We start from the raw sequence: 26756 nt of genomic DNA, 5'->3' as shown, positions 1-26756 counted from the left end.
AAAACAAACACAATTAGGGCCTAGAAGAAACACAAAAGGTGATCTCAGATGGAGTGTGAAGGATATCACCCTAAGGCAGGGGAATAAAGATTCTGGAACACTAATACAAAGTGAAGGAAGCTGACTCCCTAGGGGTAGCATGAGGGGATGTAAATGGAGCTAAGCAAGTGCTGTTAATACTCTTTAAATTTGATTCCTAGGAAAATCTTTAGTTACCCTGCCCTAGCCATGGCTGATACTCACCAAATCAGAAAAGACCTAAGGAGTCCAACTGACTCATTTTATGGATGAGGAAACTGAAGTTCGGAGAGATGTGTTTTACCAAGGTTCATAAAGCTAGTAAGTGTCTGAGAAAGGATTCAAATACAGGTCTTTCAGTGCAGTGGTCAGGAGTAAATTGGAGTTTTGAGGAGTGATAGGGTAAAAAAGAGAGAGAAAGTGGGGCACAGCTAGGTGGCACAGTGGATGGAGCACTAGCCCTGGAGTCAGGAGGACCTGAGTTCAAATCTGACCTCAGACACTTGACACTTACTAGCTGTGTGACCCTGGGCAAGTCACTTAACCAGGATTGTCTCACCAAAAAGCAAAAAAAAAAAAAAAAGAGAGAGAGAGAAAAGGATAAACAGTGAGGGGAAAATAGGATGGAGGGAAACATACAACTAGTAATTGTAACTTTAAATGGAATGAACTAACTTATAAAATGGAAATTGATAGCAGAATGGATCAAAAACTAGAACCCAACAATATGTTGTTTACAAGAAGCACATTTAAAAATGAGAGACACACATAGAATAAAAAAAAAGGGCTAGAGTAGAATTTATTATGCTTCAGCTGGTGTAAAAAAAAAGCCAGGGTAGCAATCATGATCTCAGACAAGGCAAGAGCAAAAATAGGTTTAACTAAAAGAGATAAACAGGGAAACTAAATTATATTAAAAGTTACCATAGATAATGAAGTAATATCAATACTAAACATATATGTACCAAATGTTATAACATACAAATTTTTTAAAGGAAAAGGTAAATGAATCATAGTAGAAATGGATAGCAAAACTATACTAGAGGGGACTTCAACTTTCCTCTCTAAGAACTATGAAATTTAACTAAAAATAAATAAGAAAGAAGGCGAGGAGATTAATAGGATCATAGATAAGCTAGATATGATAGATATCTGGAGAGAACTGAATGAGTATAGAAGAAATATACATTTTTCTCAGTGGTTCATGGCACCTTTACAAAAATTGGCTGTTAGGGCATAAAAACTTTATAGTTAAATGCAGAAAAGCAGAAATATTAAATGCATCATTTTCATATAATAATTCAATAAAATTACATTTAATAAAGGACCATGGAAACACATTAAAATTAAAGACTAACTAACCTAATCTTAAAGACTGCATGGGGCAAAGAACAAATCATAGATCAACATATTTGCTGAACAACAAATTTGTTAAAGAGAATGATAATAATGAGACAACATACCAAAACATATAGGATGAAGCAAAAGCAATAATCAGAGGAAAATTTATATCTCTAAATGCTTACATCAATAAAATAAAGAAAGAGCAGATCAATGAATTGGGTATGTAATATAAAAAACTACAAAAAAAGATAAATTTAAAATGCCTAATTAAACACCAAATTGGAAATTTAAAAAATTAAAGATGAAATTAATACAATTGAATGTAGAAAATACCATTGAATTAATAAATAAAACTAGGAGTTGATTTTATTAAAAAAATAAAATAGATGTCATTGGTTAATATGATTTAAAAAGAGATAAGAAAACTAAATTACTAGTATCAAAAATCAAAAGGTGAATACACCAGTAATGAAGATGAAATTAAAGCAACTATTAAAAGTTATTTTGCCCAATTATATATCAATAAATGTAACAATTTAAGTGAAATGGAAGAATACTCACAAAAATACAAATTGCCCAGATTAACAGAGGAACAAATAGAATAGGTAAATAAACTTATTTTAGAAAAAGAAACTGAACAAGCCATTCCTATGAGCTCCCTAAGAAAAAAGCATTAGTACACTATAGATATACAAGTGAATTTCACCAAACATTAATTCCAACACTAAATAAATCATTTGGAATAATAGGCAAAGAAGGAATCTTACCAAACTTCTTTTATGAAACAAATATTGTTCTGATACCTAAACCAGAGAGAGAAAAAACAGAGAGAAAATTAGACCAATTTCACTAGAGAATATTAATGCAAAAATCCTAAAGAAAATACTAGTTAGGAGACTACAACAATATATCACAAAGATTGTACATTGTGACCAAGTTGGATTTATATCATGACTACAGGATTGGTTAAGAAAAACTATTAACATAATTAATTATATCAACAACAAAAGTAACAAAAATCATATGATTATCTCAATAGATGCAGAAAAAGCTTTTGACAAAATGCAACACACATTCCTATTAGAAACACTTAAAAGCATAGGTATAAATTGATTTTTTCTTAAAATGACAAGATGCATCTACCTACAACCATCAGCAAGCATTATCTGTAATGGGGATAAGGTAGAAGCCTTTTCAATAAGATGAGGAGTGAAACAAAGATGCCCACTATAACCAATATTATTCAGCATTGTACTAGAAATACTAGCAATGGCAATAAGAAAAGAAAAAGAAATTAAGGGAATCAAAATGGACCAGGAGGTAATAAAACTAACTCTTTTTGCAGATAATACAATAGATTATGGATAATACTTGGAAAATCCTCAAAATTCAACTACAAAGTTAATTGAAACAATAATTTTAGCAAAGTAGCAGGATATGGGGCAGCTAGGTGACACAATGGAATAGAGTGCTGGGCCTGCAATTATGAAGACTCATCTTCCTCAATTCTAATCTGGCCTCAGACTTGCCCTGTCTGTGTGACCCTGGGCAAGTCACTTAACACTGTTTGCCTCATTTGAGCTGGAGGAGGAAATGGCAAACCATCTTAGTATTTTGCCTAGAAAACCTCAAATCAAGTCATGAAGACTCAGAAGCAACTAAAATGACTGGACAACAAGAAGGATATAAAATAAATCTCCAGAAATCATCAGCATTTTTATATATCACCAACAAAGCCTTGCAAGAAGAGCTAGCAAGAAATATTTCATTTAAAATAACTGTAGACAATATAAAATATCTGGGAGTATACTTGCCAAGCAAACCCTCAGATTTAAATAATTGGAGAAATATTAATTGTTCATGAGTGGGCCAAGACATAACAAAAATGACAATTCTATTTAATCCATTTTTCAGTGCCATTCCAATTAAATTATCAAATAATTTTTTGTTTAGAAAAAATAATAATAAATTTCATTGGGAAAAACAAAAGGCCAATAATATTAAAGGAATTAACGAAAAAAATGTAAAGGAAAGAGATCTAGCAGTACCAGATTTTAAACTTTACTATAAGATATATTAACAGATCTTAAGCTATATTATAAAATAATTATCAAAACTATCTGATACTGGCTGAGAAATAGAATATTGGATCAGTGGAATAAAGTAGATATGTAATACATGATAATAAATGATTATAGTAACCTTGTGTTTGATAAAAGTAAAGATTTAAGTTTTTATGTTAAGTATTCACTGTTTGGTAAAAAAAATTAATATTGGGGAAATTAGAAAGCAGTCTGGCAGAAACTAAATATAGATCAATTTCTTATAGCATTTTCCAAGAAAAGATCAAAATGGGTACATGACCTAGACATAAAGGGAGATATCATAAATAAGTTAGAAGTGCATGGAACATATTGCCGATCACATTTATGAATAGAAGAATTTATGAATAAACGAGAATGAGAACATTATGTGATGTAAAATGGATAATTTCAATTCTGTTAAATTTTAAAGTTTTTGTACAAATAAAACCAATGTAGCCAAGATTAGAAGGAAAGCAGAAAATTGGGGGGGTTGCATTTTATTGACAGTTTCTCAGATAAAGACCTCCTATCTCAAAATATACAGAGAATGTACATCATTTCCCAATTGATAAATGGTCAAAGCAGATGAACAGACAGTTTTTGGAAAAAGAAATCAAAGCTATGCACAGTCACATGAAAAATGCTCTACATCATTACTGATTAGAGAAATGCAAGTTACACCAGCTTAGTGATACCATCACATACTTATCAGATTGGCTAAAATGTTAGAAGTGAAATATAAAAAATGTTGGATGGGATATATAACAATTGAGACACTAATACATTGTTCATGGTACTGTGAGCTGATCCAAACATTTTGGAGACAATCTGGAATCATGCCCAAAGAGTCATAAAACTGTGTATACCCTAGGACCCAGCAATGCCACTACCAGGTCTGCTTCCCAAGGTGATCAGAGAAAAAAAGAAAAGAACCTATATGTTCTAAAATATTTATAGCAGCTCTCTTTGTGTTGGCAAAGAACTGGAAAAGGAGGGAATACCCATAATTGAAGAATGACTCAATATGTTGTGGTATACTGCTATAAGAAATGATTTTACTTCTAGGCACATACCACAACAAGGTCAATGACAGAAAGAAATTTCTTACACACACTATAATATTTATAAAACACATTTTGTCATAGCAAAGAGAAATAGCATAAATGCTTATCAAATACCTGGAATGGCTAACATAATGTGGTTAATGAGTGTGATGGAACATTAGTGTACCATAAGAAATTATGCACATGAAGAATACAGAGAAGCATGGAAAAACATGTGAACTAATGCAAAATGAAAGGAGAATGGGAAAAGGTATGCACAATGAGTATGGCAGTGTAAAAGAAAAAACTACAACCTAAGTGATGAATAACTATAATAACCAAACTTGCTCTGAATAAAGAGTTGAGAAAAGGCATCTCTTTCTTTGCAGAGGTGAGGGATTATGGGTGGGGAACATTGAGTATAATGTCATTCAATTTATGTATTGGTTATTTTTGCCAAACTGTTCCTCTCTGTTTCTTTGTCTCTGTCTCTCTGTCTCTCTCTCTTTCTCTCTCTCCTCTTCTCTCTCTTTACAGGGGATAGATCTCTGGGAAGGAGTTGGGTTAAGAATATTTTTTGTAAATGAATGTGATGTAAAAATATCATTTATTAAAGTAGGGAAGTGGAGGTGTGAGAGATAGGTATCTGCTAAATGAAAAAAAAAGTGGTGGGGCAGAAAGTTGAAATGGAAAGAAGGAAATAAACACAAGGGGTAAAATAAGAGCTACTTGTTTTAACTTATTTATATTTGTTTGGTAATCATAGGAAGGCTTCTGAGACATATGACAAAACTGTCTGCTAGAAGGTTTAGGCTTGGGTATACTGGAACCAGTTCAAACCAGCTCTCCAAGAGTTAGACTTAAAATTTCATTGTGAGCATTTACACCTCAGAAGTTAGCAAGTGCCACAGATCAGGGCTTGATCTACTGTTTTTATTAATTTTTCTAGACTTAAGAAATGATGGAGAAACATTAATAATGTAGATTAAACTTAAAAATATGTGGTGTGTTTTCAGAAAGCCAATTGTTAAACATTTACCAGTCAGCTCCTGAGTTTAGGTCTTCCAGATTAAATATAAAAAATGATCTTAAGGGTATACATAAGGTTCTTTAACAAGTATCCTGTTATGCCAAATAACATCCAAAACAATCCACTTAGAAATAATGAAGGAAGCCAATAGAACCAACTGTCAATCATAATGACAAATAGTGTCATCTTCATCTTTTATTGTTGTTGTTGCTGTTGGGGGTGTGGTGTAAGGGAGGAGTCAGTGGAAGGAGGCAAGCAAAAATTGGATTTCCTAAGCCTTAAAAAAAATCATCATTTTTATTATTTTCTCCAGCAGACCTCTCTACACAGCCAAACCTTGAATTACTAATTGATTATTCCCTGTGCTTTGTCGTGACCACATTTCACATTTTAAAAGGCATTAATAACATAGCAAATTTGTGTCAGCTGTATATGCACAACATTTTCAGGGGCATGTGGGTCAAAAGAAGAAAGCGCACGTGGTTGAGAATGAATGTCAAGATATTAGTGCTCATTTTCTCCTAACTGTTCCATTATGCCGGCACATTTGACTTATTTTTTAAGCATAAACTTGACACTTTAATAAACAGTGTTTGAATTAAATGGCCACAAAAATTACTCAGAATTAGAGAAGAAATACTGTACCTGGCTATTGCTCATACTATCCCTTCCTACTCTTGCCTTGCCTCCTCCCCTTTCTGCTTATCTAAAATGTACTCTCCACCTTCAAGATGCATCTTCTCAAGTAAGGGATGGACTCTTAATTTTAAATTCCATCAGAATTCATGGAATCTCCCAAGTTAAAGGGAAGCCAGATGTCATCTAGTGTAACTCATACCTAGGAAAGGATGTCTTCAACATCATATCTAACAAGTGATTATATAGCTTCTGCATGAAGCCCATCAAAGATGTGTAAATCCCTCCCTTAGGGAGAGAGGGGAAGAAAAATTTAAAGCTCAAAAGCTTATGGAAATGATTGTTGATAAATTAAAATAAATTGACAACAAAAAAGAGTTCTAGAGGTTGCCTGGGGGTGCTGAGACGTTAAATGATTTGCTAAGGATCACGTGGCCAGGATATATCAAAGGTTGGACTTGAATGTAGGTCTCCCAGCCTCTATCCACTATGTTATGTTTCTACTGTATGTACAATGAAATACAATAAACATTATTAAGTACCTATTGTAGGCAGAGTTCTGTTAGGAAACATTTTCTCAGATCATGCTAAAATTGGCCCATCAATAACTTCTACCCAGTGCTCCTAGTTCTGCTTTCTGTGGTTAGACAAAGCAAGACCAGTCTCTCAGATCCTCTTTCAGAAGATAGTTCTTCAAATACTTCTTTTCTCCAGGCTAACCATCCTGGTTTGGAGGCCACTTTCTACCAAGAGGGCCTTTGAGGAAGGAACATAATATATATTATGTAGACTCTTTATACATAAAGAGTGTAACAGTACAATAGAATCTAAATACAAAGCTCTGGAACCATAGAATAGGACCTTGAAACAGGTGAAACTTTGGTATAACAATATTTTTTTGTGTATGTTTTCTAATAAATCCCTTTGGATCAGGCCAAGATGGAGCTGCCTTAGACCAAACTCCCCACTCTAGTGAGTTGTTTTTTGTTAGACAGAGGTAATGATGGGGTATGGGCCCAAGCTGAGACCTTTGTCCCAATTTAGGCCCATTTGTCTATGGGCCCCAGAAAACCCTTTGATTGTCCTTGAATTCTCCCACTTGATCAAGGAGGTCTCTGGTGTTCCCCTGAGGCCATAATTCCATCAATTGGCATTTCATTGTGGCTAAACCCAATCTCCCAATTTTCTGTCACCCTTGACCTAGCCTAGCCCTCCATTGGCTCACCTCCTTATGGCCACAGGCCATATCTAGGCTGCTCTCCCTTGGCCACATGGTCCAGGTCCCTGGAGTTCTATTACCTCATAGACTACTTGGCTGCTCCTATATCCCTTCCATAGTCTTTCTGTCCATCTTGTCTCCATTAAGGTATTCAGATTTTTACAATCTAGCCAATAGCTCACAGGTGCTCAGATTTCTTAAGAGTCTGGCCATTATGGTGGATCTTTAATAAACTTTGTCTTTGGCTGAAAGAGGACTTGGGTCGAATTCCTTTGGGCAGGACCTATGTGTTGTGATTTTGGGGTTCCAGCACTCATGAACCTCTAGACCTCATCATTATCATCAATTCCTCACTATATTGTTAAGTATATATTGAACCATATTATTAATCTACTGTTGCATATAAAGTGTGTGATATGTATTATTTTGTCTCTCCAACTATGATGTAAACTTCTTTCATATGTCATATCTTCTTCAACTGTTAAAATAATTCTAGGCATTAGTTAGAACCTTGATAGGCATCTCTTCAGAGAACAGAATGCTAAAAAAGCAGTGGGGTGGGGCCTGAATAGCTTTCTGGAACACAATTTTCCCCCTATTTGTTCTCTTTTCTCTTCCCAGCTTCTCAACCCAGGGTCTAGAAAGAAGGTTGAGAGGCCTAGCATTCAAAAGCTATACAACAGTCAAGTCACATAACTTAAGAACAGCTAGGCCCTGAGACAAAATCATAGATTTTTGAGTCAGATTATATGTTCCAGATGCCTACGTTTAGGGAGGGGTAAGGTATTCTCCACTTTATAGATGAGAGAACTAAGACCCAGACAGAGGTTAATTGACTTGCCTAAAGTCACTTATCTCCATAGTCATAAGGGAAGATGTATTTAATCCTTGTCTCCCTTACCACCTTCACACCCTCTCTTCCCCCTCCCACATAAAGTATACTTAAATGAGCAGAAGACAATTTCTCCCCATGGAATTAAAGGTTTCTGTCCTTTTCCTGGTGGGAAAAAAAACAAAAACATCATCATTGATAGTTTGATTCCATCCTCTATAGGAAGAGCCACAATCGCCAGCCCTGATTCTCTGGGCTCTGATTTGGAAGGTGGGAGTCCATGCTCCCTTGTGATGTGTTAAAGGCAGATGAAGATCTTGAGTTTGATGTGTTAGGGCAGAGCTCCACTGAAGGTCATGATGGGGAAACACAGGAAGGAGCAGAGGTCAGGTGAGTTTTGAGGGGTCAGGAAGGAAAGTCTCTAGGGATGTGGGCAAAGGCTGCTGTACTCAGATTTGTAGCAGGGAGAGACTTCACACCTGACTACACTCTGTAGATTTTCCGCTCATCCTGATCCAGACAAACAGCAAAGGAGCAGCTGTTGGAAACTTGTTAAGGTTGTTAAGGTTAACCTTGTTAAGGCTGACTGAGGTGCACATTTTCTTTACGTTGTTCCAGTGGCTCTGTTCACTAATGGCCCCCTTGCTGTAGCTAATCCATATTGTAAGTGGGATGGCTTCTCAGCCTCCATCAATGCCCAGCCATTTACTGCTAGGACCAGAGTTGACACAGCTCTAGAAAGTGGATAAAGATTTCTGTTGTCTTCTCCCCACTGATGAAGGCCACCTCTGTCTGATAGACTTGCAGCAGGACTGGTCTTGTGGCAAAATGCTGTAGTAAAGCAGCACATCTGCCGGGAAGGGCAGCTGCTCCTGGGCACTCTGCAGTGGCCCAGCCTCAGGCTTAAAAGTCTGCTGGCACAAGATATCAGTGGGCAGGTGCATTAGCCCCATGTTGTGCTCATACCAGGGATTCAACATTCCGAGGTAATGGGAAATGTCATTGGTGCTGTCCTCCTATGAGGCCAGGGGAATATCCACTGGACTCAGATGCCTTAAGGAATCTGTGGACATGAAGTGTGGCTGGTTCAGATGAGCAGGAGAGGTACTGGATGTAGGCTGATAACTTCTTTTACTGGGATATAGAAGAATTGGAGCTTGAAGCATGTGTTAGGAGTGGGCAATTGCTTTCCAACTTCCAGAGATTACTGTAACCATGGGCAACCTTCCCCAAGATCTAGTCTGAGCCAAAGACCACAACATACAGTGTGGAGACCTTGGAGTCCTTGTCCCCACTATGGAAGGGCCTCTGATGTTGGTAATGTGTGGCAGCGGGGTGGAACCAACCTGAAAGTTAGCTTTCCAGCATATGCTGGTGTCAGGAATGGAAACGTTGGGAGCAGAAAGAGGGTGGTGAAGGCATGATTTTTTTTTTTGGCTAGGCAATGGGGTTAAGTGACTTGCCCAGGGTTACATAGCTAGTAAATGTTATGTGTCTGAGTCCGAATTTGAACTCAGGTCCTCCTGAATCCAGGGCCGGTGCTCTATCCACTGAGCCACCTAGCTGCCCCTGAAGGCATGTTTAAAGGGCTGCATAGACTCCCCATCTGCTAATCATTGCCTGGTGCCCCAGTTAGGCACCTTGCTAATCCTCGAGGTGTAGCACCTCCTGGCTCCTTCTCTGGCTACGGTCTGTGTAGGTGTGTTTCGACTCCAACCATAGCTCTGAATCCCTCCTGCTAATCCCAGACTCCTCCTGCAGCCAGCTGGGTCTCGCCTTATTTATTTATTTATTATAGTATTTATTATATCTTGGCAATTTGCCCTGTGTTATTTGCTTAAGGGCATAGGTCTCTTAAAGAACCTTTTTAAAGCTTTTAAAAATCAATTGAATGTTGTTTTCAACCTTTAAAGCAACAAATCACATAGCTTAATTCCTTAGGTAAATTAATAGGCAGACAGGAAAATGAGATTTGAATGAATTCCATATCTTGTTAAGTTTCTTGCATGGTTACTGTTACCAGCCTGTTTATCCTCAAATCTATGCCCTGGAGATAAATAGTGCATTGGCTTTTACCGCAGGATTTAGACTGCTTTGCCCTCTGGTATCTTTTTTTCTCAATTAGACATCTCTGATTTTTGAGAGAAACATCTCATGGTGGGGAGAAGTATATGGAAGGGTTTGGAGTTATAATTCAGTTGATGTATCCAACTCCATGTGAGGGGACTTACCAAGCAAATCAGCTATTGTTCTGTAATTTGCGTTATTACATTATTAGAAAGTTACCTGGGGAGTGGAGATGTTAAGTACCTTGCCTAGAGTAACACTTTATGTGACAGAGGTGATACTTGCCCCCATGTCCTCCTGACTCCAAGACCCATACTATCCATTATGCCAAGCTACCTCTACCCAAATCGTTAGAAATGAAGAAATGTGAAGTCAGTGTTTTGATTTTCCCCAAGATTGTAAATCATGAAAGGGAAAAAGGGGTGGGTCATGAGAGTAGGCTGAAATATCTGGAAAAGGGGCTAGGCTATTTGGAAGTAAGAATTTGGAACTACACATGGAAGATGGAAAGAGCACACACATAGGAACTGGGAAATCTGGGCTTTAGTAACAAGTATGTTTCTCTCTGGGAATCCTAGGTGGTGAAGTGGATAGAGCTCTGGGCATGAAATCAGGAAGACCTGAGTTCAAATCCAGCCTCCCTCACTCACTAGCTGTGGACCCTTAGCAAGTCATTTAGCCCTGTTTGCTTCAGTTTCTCCATCTGTAAAATGAGCTGGAGAAGGAATTGGCAAACCACTCCAGTATCTTTGCCAAAGAAACATCAAATGGGGTCATGAAGTGTTGGGCATGACTGAAAACAACATGCCTCTCACTATTTAGCGTGGGCAATTTGCCCTGTGTTATTTGCTTAAGGGCATAGGTAAGTGGGCAAGTTAGTTTAAACTTGATGGTGCTTCATGGAGTTGATTGAATGAAATAAACTCTTTGGTTTCTTCTAGATAATTGTCATAGATTTATGTTTAAATTTTCTAAGAAGTCATATATCTTTATATTTATATCTACATTACTTATCTATCTCTATCTTCTTTAGTACATATGTATATGTATACACATATATACATTTACTTATATATGACTTAGAGAGTAGGGAGTAATTTAGATACAATCACAAAAATTCTTGTCTCTAGGGACAGTTGTGGGATAATAAAGGTCAGGCACAACAAGTCATTAGACAACTTTTTAACAAGCATCCATAAGTTAGCACATATAAATGATTGCTTTACTCTTCACAATAGTTGATTTGTATGGTAATATATTTATTCCAATGATGCTTCCATTCATTGTACAAAACATTTTTTAAACTTTCTGGGATTGTCTTCTGATGCAATTTATAATTGCCCAGCTTGATCAGTCACTTTATTTAATAATGACTTTTGATAATTTCCTAAAAATCAAGCCCGCTCTCAAAATATAAATACTGGTCACAACTGAATATATCCCCTTGTTTTAACTCCCTATTTCATCTAAATTAAATAACAACTCCAAAATCTGTTATTTAAAATCTTTGTATAGTCTAACTCTATGTCACTGTTCCATTCTTATTTCACATTAAGATCCTTCATGCACTTAATGCTATATAAATATATTCTCTAAATATAGCACTCCAACTTCCTTGTTTGGGCTTAACATTTTTTCCCTTGTATCATATATTGCTAATACTACAATATTTCAATTGCATGATCAATCCAAAATTCAAATGCTTCTTACAAATGGGAAAATCTAGAAGCTATCTTCCCCTTTTGAGGGATATTTAGACCCTTTGTTTTCTACGAGTACTATAGCTTTTCAAGAGATAGTTTTCTGGGGGACTAGACCTCAAAACTATTTTAGCCTTCCTCATTCTAGGCAATACACATTTTAGCAATCTGCCCCAAATACCTTTTAGGGAAGGATAGAATTGACTTCAGTTAGCTGCCAGTCCACTTTACTCTAGGTCTAGAAAAGACACTTACATGGGAGCATCCTGCCCCAGTCCACTCTGTTTCTCATTATTCTGGCTTTTTGGTAGGAGATGGTTGAGTTCTGTTGTAAGCTCATAGTTTGGCTTGTATAGCCCTGCTAGAATGTGGAGGATTCTAGGGAAAAAGAGTACTAAGTACATTAGGAGTTAGGGATTATTCTTCTCTGCCATTAATTCATTTGGTTGTTATCTTGTTAGACAATGGAGACAGCTAAAATTTATCTCCTGTACATAATTTCTATATTGAAGAGTTTTGAGAGGTTGTGAAGATCAGAGAAAGCATCTAATGCTGGTCATATGACCCAGATTCTCTGTTCTTTTAAATTTGCTTTGTGGCTTTTTTTCCTAAAAAAAAGATAAGATCATTTTAATTGCATTCCAAATAAATATCTTTGCTCTGGAGAGTTGGGGCAAGGTAAGGGAATCACTAGCTGTTTAAGTATGCAGAATCTAATTGGGGGATCTCAGAAACTTAAGATTATTAATGTTATTAATATCTGCACTTATAGACCTCCACAAAATAGTGATGAAAAAGAACAAATAAATTAATCTATGGACTATTGCCCTTAACTAAGATAACATACATACCTCATTATTTTCTGCACATAGATCACTTAGTACAAGGAATCTTCAGCCTTTGTTCTCCTCTTCCCAACATAAGAGATCCAGGGACCTCAAGGGAAGGAATAGAAGCAGGGACCTCAAGAAAAAATCATCCTCTGAGGCAGCCCCACTGCGTGGAGACAAGCATGTTAAAAAAAAATCAGTTCCATCTACTCCCCTAAAGGAAGGGGGTGGGGGGGAGGTAGTGGTGGTGGGAGAAGGGAAGTGATCACTTGGAAAATTGTCCTTCACACTAACATCTTTTGGCTAAATTCATAAGTGATATACATTAAACAGACAATAACAACAAAACATACAATTAAGCAACAACATAATCAGTATCACCATATAATTGCAATTCTAAGCAGCAGTGATTAATAGCAACATAATACATCAACACATTGCTAATCAAGAGAGACATTTGGATTCTTATGATACATTGAGTAGGTTAGAGGAATGGAATATAGTGGGAAAACAAATATCAAATACTAAACTGGAAAGAAAATAATCCCAGCAAAAAAGTGAAACTGAATATATATATATATATATATATATGTATGTATGTATGTATGTATGTATACATGTGTATATCACCTTTTAGTTAACAAAGAATATTTTTGAGATTAAAAAAAAACCCTTACAAAAATTAAAATCCAGAAGAAGAACTCCCAGGTGAAACATTTGGTTATATGTGTGACAATGAACCTGACAATTCTTGTGCAGTGTTTCGTTGGGAGCAGCTCCAGAAGGGTGCAATATCCAAGTAGGCCAAAAGGTGGCACTTGAAGTATGAGCTATACCAGCTCTTTGAGAAATTAGTATGAACAGCTGCACCTCCCATTTACCTGCCTCTTTGTAATGTTTCTAGTTCCCGTTAAATCTAAAGGTATCAATTAATTCCCTTAAAAAATTATAACTTTGAGTAGGTCATTCCCCACTCATTTGAGGTCAGCAATCTTGTTTCCCTTCTCAGAATAATTTCAAAAAATTTCACTCACCCACCATTTAGCCAAAAATATTGTTATTAAATTGAAGTTCTAAGTAAAATATAATAGTATGAAGATCCAAAGTTGCTTTAGTGACCAAAGTTGCTGAGAGTAGAGTATAAAGTCTTAATCCCTTGCCCATTCTTCTGAGTTCTGCCTCATGCTTTCATAGCAGACATAGAGGCACTCAAAGACTTTTCTCTTTCTTTCTTTTTTTCTTTTCTTTTTCCCTAAGCTGAGTGCTACCAAGCATGCCTGGTCAAAATGGATAGGAGGTAGAAAAAGTACTATGGGGTCCAAAATTATCCAACCTGCAAGAAAAACCACTGAGGCAGAGCTCTGAGCCAATAACCATTTATTAAAGGGACTAGACCCCTTCAATGAATGGTACCTCAGACCTTCCTTATGATCTGAGATGCCCCCTGGTCCCTAGGGCCTTACTTTTATAGGGCTTGATACCCAGTCACTCAGAAGAAGAAACATAAAATGCAGAGTCTCATTGATTTACAGAATTTACTTTTGACCCTCCAGGAGGGTCAGAAATGATGCATCAGCATGGATAGTCACAGGATGGGCAAGGCAAGGGTCATCTCTGCTGACTAAGTTGTGATAAGATGGTCCTTGCCCCATTCTGGGCAAGAGAAGGTGATCCGGAGGTACAAAAACAAATTGGGGACTTTATATATCATGTCAAGACATCCTACCTATGCTGGATTTGGTCATCAGCACTCTTGTGGTTAGCCAAGTGAATTTCATAATTGGCAAATAAGTGAACAGTGAATTTGTAGATTTTCAAGTTTGAGGCCTACTATAAGAAAGAATCTATCCTATCTAATTATTCCTGCATGACATATGTAAAATATGCATTACTATATGTTATTCTTACATTAATGATATTGAACTAAAATGACTAAATGTATATTAGTAAAGAGGTGTATCATTAATAATTGCTAACAATTATTCCCCCATGGAATCATATTGAACTGATTAATACTGATTAGAATAAAATAAGGGTCCAATAAATGATTTCTCTCAGTAAAGCACACCATAATCCAACCTGGCAATATATTCTTCCTTTGACAGTGATAATCAACAGTTCTAATCCAACATAGCATTATTACAGAAGCTATAACTCAGTTCTTGGCCACCAATGAGGCAAATTCAGAGTTCAGCATTTTAGCAAGCTGGCACAAGGGAAATCTCCCTCCACCCTTGTCAAGGCTCACACATGGAAATATCTTCTCTACATCCCTTTCCAACTTCAATCTAACATTCTCCAAAAGCCAGAGGTAACCATCCCCAAAACAGGAAATCTTTTCCTTTGAAAAGCCCCAACAGATTATTATTATTCAACTATTCTTTAAGATAGTCACTTTTCCCAGAATTCCCATCTCTATACTTATGCATATTTTTTGGTGCATGGGTTCTGGAAAATGCAGGGTGAAGACTGGTAAGGGCTAGGTAGGTAGAGGCTACTTCAGCAGAGTTACATAAGTAAGTCTCATTTCTTTATGGTTACAATTCATACGTTAGCTGTCAGCAAGTGATATGAGGCAGGTCTGTGGTAAGTACATGGATTCTCTCACTTTTTTAAATTATGCATCTTTTATTTTTATAAATTCTACATTTCTTCAAATAACTCTTACCCCTCCAAGAAAACAATCTCTTATAGTAAGGAATTAAAAAGAGAAAAAAAATGAGCCAAACCAGCTTACATACTGGCAATGTTCAACATGATATGCAATGCTCTGCATACATGGTCTTCACTGCTCCCAGAGATGGGAGGGAGTGGAATTCTCTTAGTTCTTCTTTAGGGCCAAACTTGGCTGTTATAATTTCATAATTTTCATTTTCTATGGTTTTATTGTCCTTTCCATTTGTATTGTTGCAGTCACTGCATATGTTATTTTCTTTGTTCTGCTTACTTAATTTTATATCAGTTCATTTAAGTTTTCAAATGCTTCTCTAGATTCAGACATATTCAACATATTTATCATTTTTTTACAGTGTAGTAATGTTTTATTACATTATGTATCACAATTTATCACTTCCCTAGGCAATGGATATACACTTTTTTTTCTAGGTAGTGAAGTTGCTCTTTGAAAGTCTATACATGAAAGGAAGACTTTTATTATTACCCAGATTATTTCTTATGTTTCTTTCCTCTGGAATTCTATAAGAATATATTGGGGTGGGAAAAGGAGGCAACTAGTTTAAAAGCTGGTACTTTCCTCTGTTTGGTTGTTTGAAGAAGATTCATCCTTACTATGGGAAACAAAGGAAAAATACATATATAACTCCCATAGATCAATTCCAGGTCACATGACAAACAAAATGAAGGACTAGATATTTTGTCTAATCCTCATGATCACTCCAAGATAGGAATCATATGCAAGAGATAAAACAATTTCAGCTTTCTTCATTGTACAAGACACCAAGAAACCTAGCTTGGTGTCAGCCTAATGAACTAACAGAGGAGAAGGTTTGTCTTTAATCTCAAACAAGTTCACTCAGAATATCCTTTACTGTAAGTCTCTGTCAGCTAACTTTCTGCCACATCTGCCCTTACTCCATCATTCTATGGCAACAAGCAACAGAATGCAATTCTGCTCAACCCCTTACACATTTTGAAAGAGGTAGAGGTAGAGATACAGGAAAGCATTCATTTGGTTTGTCTGCATTAGAGCTGAGCCAAAGAATTAATGGAGAGATGAATCTGAAATAGTGCACCAGCATGTGTTGGAGGGGCTCCAACAGGTCTGAAGGAAAGGAAACTGGTATTCATCTGAGGTTAATTTTGTTCCCCCTCAGAAGACAAAGAACCAGTAAAAGTGAATTCCCCAGTAGGGAAGGAAGTTTGAAAGAGTTTTGAGGTCCTTCCCTCAGGGATTCACCATCTAAGGGGAAGTAATCAGAAAGTGATCAATAAGGTAATAGAAGTGAAAAAGAGATTGAGATTAAGAAAGGTCATAGGAGGAAGAAAATTTAGTTGAAAATCTTGAGCATGAGTAGATAAATCAATAAGGAATATTGAATATGGAAGAGAAGATGACCTCAAGAACATCTGAATGAGTCCAAACATCTCTGAATACATTTTGTAAGACAAAGAAAACTAGATCTATATTCAGTGAAACGGATAACCCAGTGGACTTCCATGAAAACATGGAACCACAGCATAATGTCCCTTAATGGTTCAAGGGAGTAATAAGAACAGTGAAAGCAGAATTATTGGCCTGGATAGCAGAAATAATCTGGAGAATAGAAAAACTTGAATTCATGGTAGCAAATATCATCAAAGAAACAAAAGAAAGAATGTATTAGGAATACAAATACACAAAAGCAAAGGACAGTTTTATATTTTTTCCACTTAATGGTATTTTATTTTTTCCAATTACATGTAAAGATAGTTTTCAACATTCACTTTTATAAGATTTTGAGTTCCAAATTTTTTTCTCCCTACCTCCTTTCCTTCCCCCCTCCCCAAGATGGCAAGCAATCTGATACAAGTTTTATATGTAAAATAATATTAAACATATTTGCAAAGGACAATTTGGAAGAAGAGAAGCAAAAAGCAAAAACACTAAGAGAAAACATGATTTCTATGTAAGGAAAACATATTGATGGAGAAAACAGGATGCAAAGAGAAAACTTAAGGATTAAAGGTCTATCAGAAAAAACTTGACAAGACAAAATATCTGATTACCATAATGCTCAAAAAAATAAAACTATCTAGAATTTCTGAACTCAGAAAACAGTGTCAATCAAAAAAATATATAGATTGCTTCTCAAAACAAAACTATGTTGAAAATGCCAAGCCATATAGTAGTTAAAATTAACAATTCCAATGACAAACAAGTTCTTCAAGTAATCAAGAGAAAGACTTTTGAATATAAAGAAAAGGAAATTTGAATAACACAAGACTATCTTTCACCCACCAGCACTTGCTATAGGGAATATAATAATTTATTCTAAAGAGGATAGATGCAACCTGAGGTGACATACTCTTCAAATTTGAATCTAACTATTAGTGGGGGGGGGGGGATGGTCATTCAACAAAAGAGAGGCATTTGAAGCATTCCTACAAAAATAAAAGTTTGGCAGATTATTTTCTTTGGAAACACAGATGCAATAATGCTTTTAAAAAATGGCACCTAGGAAAGACCTTTATTTCTGTCAAGTTAAAAACATATCCTGTAGGTAAAAGGGTAAAAAAAAAACTAGGAAAGAGAAAGACATCTTTTTGGTTAAAAGCAACAATAGCAACAACAAAATAACAACAGAGGCACCATTAAGAGATTTCTTTCTAAAATGTACAGAGACAAAAGTGGAAGTGGAAATGATATAGAAGTGACAATGAAAGAACATGTCTGAAATATCATTGACCACCTTGCTGATAGGTGAATAAATGTTCAGAAATGGAGGCCACATTAAAGGGTAGAGGAGAATAACAAGAGAGAGGGGAAAGTGTGATGTACTCAAATCAAGCCAGTGGTAAAGAATGAGGAAATAAATCACTCCTGTAGTCTCTCAAGAAGAGGCATACGGGAGAATTGGGTGAGGAGACAATGCGATGGACTTAAACAAGGGGAAACAAAGAGGGAAATCTCATTCAGTAGTGAGAGGTAGTTGCACTGAAAAATCTTACCATGCTATCCCTGTGAAAGAAAGATATTCTATTATGGAAGACAGAGACCTTATAATGGGTTTAATCTGCAGTAATTTGGTGCTTAAAGGGACCACTTGCCTTTGAGAGACTATTGTGTCTCTATGGACACATAGAAAAAGGACAATCAGAGCACCTGGGGATACCTCATATCCAGAAGAGTGGGAGGGCATGGAGCCACAGAGATTTGATGTCAAATGGGAAAAAAGGATCATGGAGAAGGCATAGGATAGTAATGAATTAAGGGCACAGGAAAATTTCCACAATGGGACAATACTTCTATCCTCTCTACTTCTTGCTAGAACTGATACTTCTAAGAGTGAGGAGCAACAACAAAATGTACAGTGCAATAATATAGAAACTCCTTAAAAAAGCAAACTTGAAATAGCTTAAGAGTTTTAATTCCATGAGGAATATAGAGACCGAAAAAATAAATAAATAAATATGAAGATCATGCATTAAAGAATTAAAGGCAGAAAAATAGACCTAAAAGGAAGAAAATTAATGAAGAGAACCAGGGAAATATATATATATATATGTGTATATATATATATATATATAATTAATAGACAAAACAAGTTGAAGGTGAGATGAGGAAGGAAGGAAAGAAAAAACAAAGGAAGGAAGGAAATAAGTATTTATTAAATGCCTACTATGTATTGGGCACTGAGCTAAGCACTTTATAACTATTACCTCATTTGATCCTCACAATTACCGTGGGAGGTAGATGTTATGATTATCCACATTTTATAGTTGAGAAAACTAAAACAGATAGAGGTTAAGTTTCTTTTCCAGAATCACATAGCTAGTAAATACTGCAGCATAGATTTGAACTCAGGTCATCCTGACTACTTAACTGAAAGAAAAAAAAAGAATTAGCTAATGAGATAAAAAGAATAAAGAAAGGGATACTAATAAGTTAAGCAAATTCCAAAATTAGGTAAATGGGTAGAAAATGGAACAGTTGTTGAGGGTGAAGGAAAAAGTGCCTATGGGAATAGGGCTGTCTTAAAGTAGATTAAGCAAAATAACTGAAGAGACAGTATTCTTCTTTACAGAGGAAAAGGAATTAAACAAAATCTTCATTCATTAAAAACAGTGAAGCAAATGGAAGAAAATATAACTTTGTTTTTAAAAATAATTTATTTTGAATTATCAACAATCACTTCCATAAGCTTTTGAGTTTTAAATTTTTCTTCCCCTTCCTCCCCACCTCCCACCCCAAGATGGCACGCAATCGGATATAGGCTCTACATATACATTCCTATTAAACATATTTTCACATTAGTGATGTTGTAAGTAAGAATTAGAATCAATAGGAGGAACCACCAGAAAGAGGAAACAAAACACAACAGAAGAAAAAAATAGCAAATAGTATGCTTCAATCTGCATTCAAACTGCAGAGTTCTTTCTTTGGATGTGGACAACATTTTCCATCATGAGGCCTTTGGAGATGTCTTAGATCCTTGTATTGCTGAGGAGCGTTAAGTCTATCAATATTAGTCATCATACAACATGGCTGAAAATATAACTTTAAATGTGAATGGATTAAACAAAACAATAAAACAAAAATAGTAAAAAATTGGATAAGAAAATATCTAATGATAGACTAGGGAGGAGGCTTAAGAACCTAAAGGTCTAGTCTAGATACCTCATTTTTTAACATACGTATATGTGTGTGCATGTGTATGCACATGCATGTATACACACAAATGCATATATTTATAGATTTTAAGGAAAATGAGGGCCTTAGAAGTCACATGACTTGACCAAGACACAGATAGCAAATAGCAAATCTATGACTCCGCCTCCTCAACTTCTAAATCTATTGTATTTTCCACGAAAAACAAAATCATTGTTAAGCATTCAGCTTTTTCAAGGAAATGTTAAAATAGACTTTGGAAATAAAGATCCGTGGCTCTCATTAGATCTTTAAAGAATGGCAGAGAAAGGACTTTGCAGCATTCCTTGTGGATATTATATTGGACAGGAATTTAGGTAACTGTGAAGCTAATTGGATAGCTGTTGGAGCACAGACATAATATCTGAGAGGGAGAAATAGAAAGCAACACTTGACAAGGTTCAGGTGCTATAGAGAGCATTAGAATAACAAAATCAGAAACCTTCAGTAGTAGTGTCAAAGCATGAGCTATGTTTGAGAAATGAGTTGTCCTCTTTGTACATATTTTGATCGTGTATCTTTTCCAGGTTTGTATGTCCCGCACATGATCATATTGCATTTTACTTCTATCACCAAGGCTATATATGGAAGAAAGAGAGCTCAATGCTTGTAGAGGAAATTATGATTACTTTATTTATTTATGCTATGCTATGGTATGGTATGGTATGGTATGGTATGGTATGAAATATACTTGCTATTAATTAAGTGTATGCTCTGACTGAGGAACTGATGTGTGAAAATAAACACATCAAGTGTGTGGGGGAGCTGGTGAGTCATGGTTTAGACAAGATTCTGATTCACAAAAGTATTTAGAACTTAGCTTGGTGGGGTCTCATAGGTCAGGGTAGATCTGAGTGCTATCCTGTGACAATTTTTTAAAAAGTCATATTTATGAAACACATCAACATTTACAAAGTAATTTCTTCACAGCTCTCTAGGATGAGTAGTACACATATATTTTAATCTGTTGCTGAATTACTAGGGGATTGTTTTAATTTAAGCAACAAGGCCCTGATTCAAATTCTGAGAAGGAAGGAATAGGGGAAAGAAGGAAGAAAGGAATTAATGTTAGAGTGGGAATCTCAAATTCTGTCCTTCCAAGTGTGATTACTGAACACTCAAAATGTGGTCTATCAAGAAGGCAATCACAAAACTTAAAGGGGACTCTCTAGGTGATAGCACGACAGCCAATACAAACACTTCCCTCATTTTTATACTTGAGAGTCAAGGAGAAAATTACAAAGTAAGCATTCTGATACGTTAATAATGGTATCAAAAGAAACCATGTTCCCTGACCTGAAACCCTCTGCAAGAAGGGAAATTGCTTCAACTCAGGTAAAAAGAGTAAGTAATAAGAAAGAAAAACTGTTTCATTGCCTTTTCTTGGTTAACTGTGGGCATGTGAGGCCATCAAAGGATGCATTTTCAGGTATGATGAAGGGCTAAAGGAACTCTGTCAACATATTATAGCATAGTTAATTTGTTTGTTGCCTTGGAGTCAATACCTCATCAACCTCTTTCTAGAATTTCAATGAAAATCTCATTAAACAGGAGATGCAGGGTTTTCTTTCTACGGGCTTGGAGAAACTTCTAAGATCCAGAAGGCCACATTGTTAGCCTTTGATAATGCTCACAATGACTCTAGTGGAATTGATTGGTTGACAGTAAATCATGATGTTTTTGATTTTAAAATATTTCCAAAAACAGTAAAACAAATATTTGAAAATGCTATGAACATGGTATTGACATAAAGGGAGGATAGAAATACTAATTCTACCTTCCTCTTCCAGCCTTTTGAAGTGAAACTCCAAGAAATTGACTTGCATGGAGTTACCAAGGAAATGATAAGAGTTGAAAGGCATTTTCCTACTCGAATTTAAAGAGCATTGTATGCTGAATTAAAGAATGGCTACATGTCATCCCTTGCTATGTGTATTTCCTAAGCCAGTATCATGTGAGTTCCCTATTGGATGACCTTTCTACTTAGGTACCCTACATGTGTGTTCCATGTCTACATATGTCCCCTATATGTGGACCTATTTCCATTAACATCTCTTAACTATAAATGCATGCACAGGATGCTGCTAATATATTATCCTACTGGAAGAGGCTGGGAAGCTCACTTCTCAGAGAATCATTATGACAATGCAACAAGAGTACGTTGGCTAGATTTGGAGCATGTATACACATCCTGAAACTAGTCCTAGTCTGTCAAGCATGTAAAGGAGAAGAATCTCTTTGAATGGCTGTGGTTACGTAGCCAGAACAGGGTGGGAAGGTGAGAGAGACTCAAAAGGCACTGGTCAACCTTGTCAATCTAGTCACCCTATCTTTACATGTGACTTTTTTTCTGTCCGATGGCATTATGGTAAGAAAATATAGACATACTAAAGGAGAAGGCCTTAGGTCCTTCCTATCCAAGGATAACAAGTAGCCTGTGAATACAAGCCTCAGTTCGTGTGTGTGTGTTTTAGGTGAAGGATATCGGAGAAAACTATAGCCTTTTTATTTTTGAGATGTCAGCAGGTTGAGCGCCTGGAAGCTTGAGAGTTAAATCTGTGCTGAGTTTTGCAGCTAGCCTAACTTAAACATCCCTATAAATGTCCTTTAGGACCCAGGCAGGGACTCATCCAGCACTGATGCCACATTTGGATATAAACTTGATGACTCTAATCTCTGTAGGATCTGTGTTATGTTTGATCCTACTAACCTTAGAAACCAAGGTGAGATGAGGAGAACATGCCCCTGAGGTGTTGGAGATTAATGTTTATACACTTGTTCTTGCTTTACCTTCAAAATCAATATCCCTCATAGAATCAAATTAATGTCATTTGGTAAAATGGAAACTGTGGGGATAGTCATTCCTTACTAAAAGCGATTGGGGTAGGGGTGAGGGGAGTAAGAAGGAACATCCAGAATCATGATTCATACTGATAGCATTGGATAAGAGAAACTCCCAGCTTCTCAGAGGTACCCTGAGAATCCTAGAGAGATAGCCTTGCTTTGGAAAAGTAAGGTCAGGGTACTCAGTAAAATTGGGAATCTCATCCAGAATAATTTTTTTCCTTCTATTTTTGAAGTTTAAATACTATTCTAATTTTAAATTTTATTTTATTATTGTTATTGTTGATTTTGTCTGGCTTCCTTTTTAGCAAGGTTCTTTGTATTATTATTCAATTGTTAATAAGTATTAGTGATTTTAAGCATTCTCATTACAAGAAACTTAGCTCTGATCCATATCTAAGAAAAGGCCAACTATTTCATAATTGGATAACTGGGCCTGGCACTACTATTACTGTTTTTAATTTGTGTTGTTCGAATTTATCAAATTATTCATTTGAGGGGTTGCTCTTTGGTGTTCAGGTAAATCTTGGCATCACAAAGAAACACTGAGAGTATATAAGAATTGTATTAGAAAAATATTGCCAATTTATGGAGACTGATATTCATAAGGGACTACTGAATAAAATTTGTGTTTAATGAGGAGGATGTTATGAGTTTCATAAAGATCCAAGAATTGGGGGTCTACAGAATAATGTATATGTGAACAAAATCAGGAACATCTACTAAGGATATTCTCTGTGAATTCGCAGTTATTCACACATTTAAGAATATCTGGAAAAATCCAGATAGAGGGCAGTACTTGGAAATTAGTTCTCAGACCTTTATTCATGGGAAGGACAAAGTTAACTAAAGCATTAATGAATAGGAATAATGACTCAGCACAGCAGCTGAGGTTTGGATTTGAAAAGTAGGTTTGGCATTTCACCCAAACAGGACTTTTCCAGGAAGAAACATGCATGAATCATGTTGAGTCTACACTCTGTGGGCCAGTGTTGTTTCTCCTACCAACACTTACATGTCCATGAAAGGTAAACTTACCCAAATCAAATAGCAGTGTGTTTGGGGGGAGAAAACCCAAAGATAATTTCATAATGGTCTACAGAGTCACTTCATAAGTGAATCAAATGGTGACTAGGTCCCTAAAAGACACAGAGAAACATCTCCTGTAGTGGTTTGTAAATTATATACATTGTCACAGGCAGAAAAGATAAATACAATTTAGGAACAATTTTATGGAAGAGCCCCAGTGCTGCTGAAGAAGACTTTATAGAGGACTAGGCTGATCTGCTTAATGGAAGCCTTAAAGGAAGGACCATGCTGGTAATCTTTTAACAGCTGCTCCTCCAGAATGCGGTCTTACAAGTTCATGAAGAATTGATTTAAAAAAAAAAAGATTTTAAAAGTTGACTGGGCAAGTTAGATGAATTTGAATTTTTTAAAGCAGACTTAAGACATTTTAAGAAATTTTGCTATTTATTACCATATCAATGTTTTCCATCTTCTTCAGTTCCAGATTCTTTTAAACTTTGCCCTTTTCCCTTCTTCTTACACTGACCTCTAATCATGTCACTTATCCTTTACTCCTAAACACATTACATGCTTGCATAATGGAAGGGTGAGGCTGCTAATAATGAATGACTTCTATCTGATCTCATTTGCCCACAATAGATGAAGCAAGTGAGCAAACTGTCATTGGGAAAAGTCCTCAAAACATCAGAATAATGCAAAATTTGTTCCTTGATGCAGGAATGCATCAGAAAGCATCCTTGCAGAAAGTTTCCTTTTGGAAGGAGAGATGGAAGTGAACAAATTGATAATCACAGGAGAAAATTGGGTGCAACGTTTGGGGAATACTGAGGAATTCCATAGGTTCTGTAGTCAGAGAACCAAACAGAGCCATCTAATTTCATGTGATATGAGCTATCTATTTCATTTGCCTCCTTTACCTCTCTTCACTGCCCATTCTAATCTGGCTTCTCATTCCAATAATCAAATGAAACTACCCTCTCTGAGGTTATCCACAATCTCTTAATTGCACCTTTTCTCAGTCTTCATCTTCCTAAATTTCTTTGCTGTATTTGACCCTATTGACTACCCTTCCTCCTGAAGGAAAATCCTTCTCCCCCTTTACTCATACAACCCTAATTCATCCCCTTATTACATCTTCTGTACACTATTCCAACATCTTCCTAAATGAATTCCCAGTTTACACATGCTTTCCTCTCCAATCCACCCTACACATAGAAAACAATATAAACTTCCTAAAGCATAGATCTGACTATGACATGCTTCTGACCAACAACTTTAAGTGGCTCTTTGTTGGTCCTTGTATAAAATACAAATTCTTTGGTTTGTCATTTAAAGTCTTTTACAAATTGACTCCAATCTATAGGATTATTTGACTTCTGGTTTCCATGGGAAAAGATTGAAAGAGAAAGAATGGATGAATAGAGGACTTGAGGCAAATAATAAAGAAATAGTATAAGTTGTGTGGAGGGGAAGGTTGGACCAGTGAAGAGGACCAGAGATTGAATTTAAGAGGAGAAATTGAGGAAAATATGAATCTATAGGTCCAGATACTGGTCCAGGTTCTGTTTCTGGGTTCTGTGAAAGAAGATTGAAAAGAAGGAGCAAGTATCAGGTTGGATTAAAGAGCGTGTGAAAGTACTAGAGAGGATTACAGAGGATCAAAGAGGATTATGAAATAAGGACCTGAAAAAAAAGACTCAAGATGGCTAAGAAGAAAGTAGTTGCTAAGAAAAGGAAGTTGAGTTGGTTGTCACATTGTCGAGAAGTGAAAATTGACTACAAAAATTTTAACCAAGTGCTTTATGTTGAGGTACAAGTACAAAGAAGGCTGGAAATGTCAGCCAGCATGGAAGATAAGTGAAATTGTATAGTGACTTACACTGAGATTGTTATATTTGTGTTTGCCATGGAGGAGTGACTGATAGTTATCTTTGTTCTAAGTGAAAGCAGAACTTCCTGACAAAAATGGCAAAGGAATCCAAATCTCTGAACTCTAAGTTGTTATTTCTAAATTGAGGCTTTGATGAGGGAAAAAAGGAATTTGAAAATGAGAAATGAAAATGTGAGCAATTAGTTGATTAAAAAAAATAAAAGAATGTTGCCAAGCTGGTTATGGTGGTACATGTCTGTGATCTTTGCTACTAGGGAGGCTAAAGCTAGTGGATGACTTGAATTAGAGAGTTCTGAGTTATAGTAGCTAAGCAGATCAGGTGTCCCCACTAAGTTTGACACTAGATTTATTCAGAAGTTCCTAGGAGATAAATTTCAAAAAAGGGGAAAGTAGGAAAAGCTGTGGCCTAAAATGTCTATATAGACATACACAAAGGAAGAAAACATGATTTTTTTCCCTTTTAGAGTGTATTGTAGATCACCTGAACAGAAAGAAGAAATGGGTGAGGTATCTGGGGGAAAAAGATCCCAAGTCTGGGCACAGAGACATTATATAGGATACATTTCTCTAAATATCTTCTGGAGCCCTCTCCTCTCCTCCTCTTCCTCCTCTCTCATCTCTTTCTTCTCTTTCATCTCTCTCTTTCTCTGTTTCTCTGTCTCTGACTTTCTTTCTTGAGCATGCACACATGCACACACACAAACACACACAGAGCAGCTAATAACTTTTTGACTTAGCGATAATTTCAACCTTCAATAAATGAATAAATCAAACAATAAGATATTATGTTCTGCTACTGATTCTCACTAATGAGAAAGAATTA

The 26756-nt window shown here is 36.2% G+C and overlaps 1 pseudogene; it reads right to left on the bottom strand.

The window, feature by feature from the left end:
* Positions 1–8537: 8537 nt before the first annotated feature.
* LOC114034229 lies at positions 8538–9812 on the bottom strand (annotated as a pseudogene).
* Positions 9813–26756: the final 16944 nt, after the last annotated feature.

This window comes from Vombatus ursinus, unplaced genomic scaffold (assembly GCF_900497805.2).
Source record: "Vombatus ursinus unplaced genomic scaffold, bare-nosed wombat genome assembly UNPS02008614.1, whole genome shotgun sequence".
NCBI classification, from domain to species: Eukaryota; Metazoa; Chordata; class Mammalia; order Diprotodontia; family Vombatidae; genus Vombatus; species Vombatus ursinus.
The sequence above is the reverse complement of the archived record's forward strand: the minus strand, read 5'-3'. Positions and strand labels throughout refer to the sequence as shown.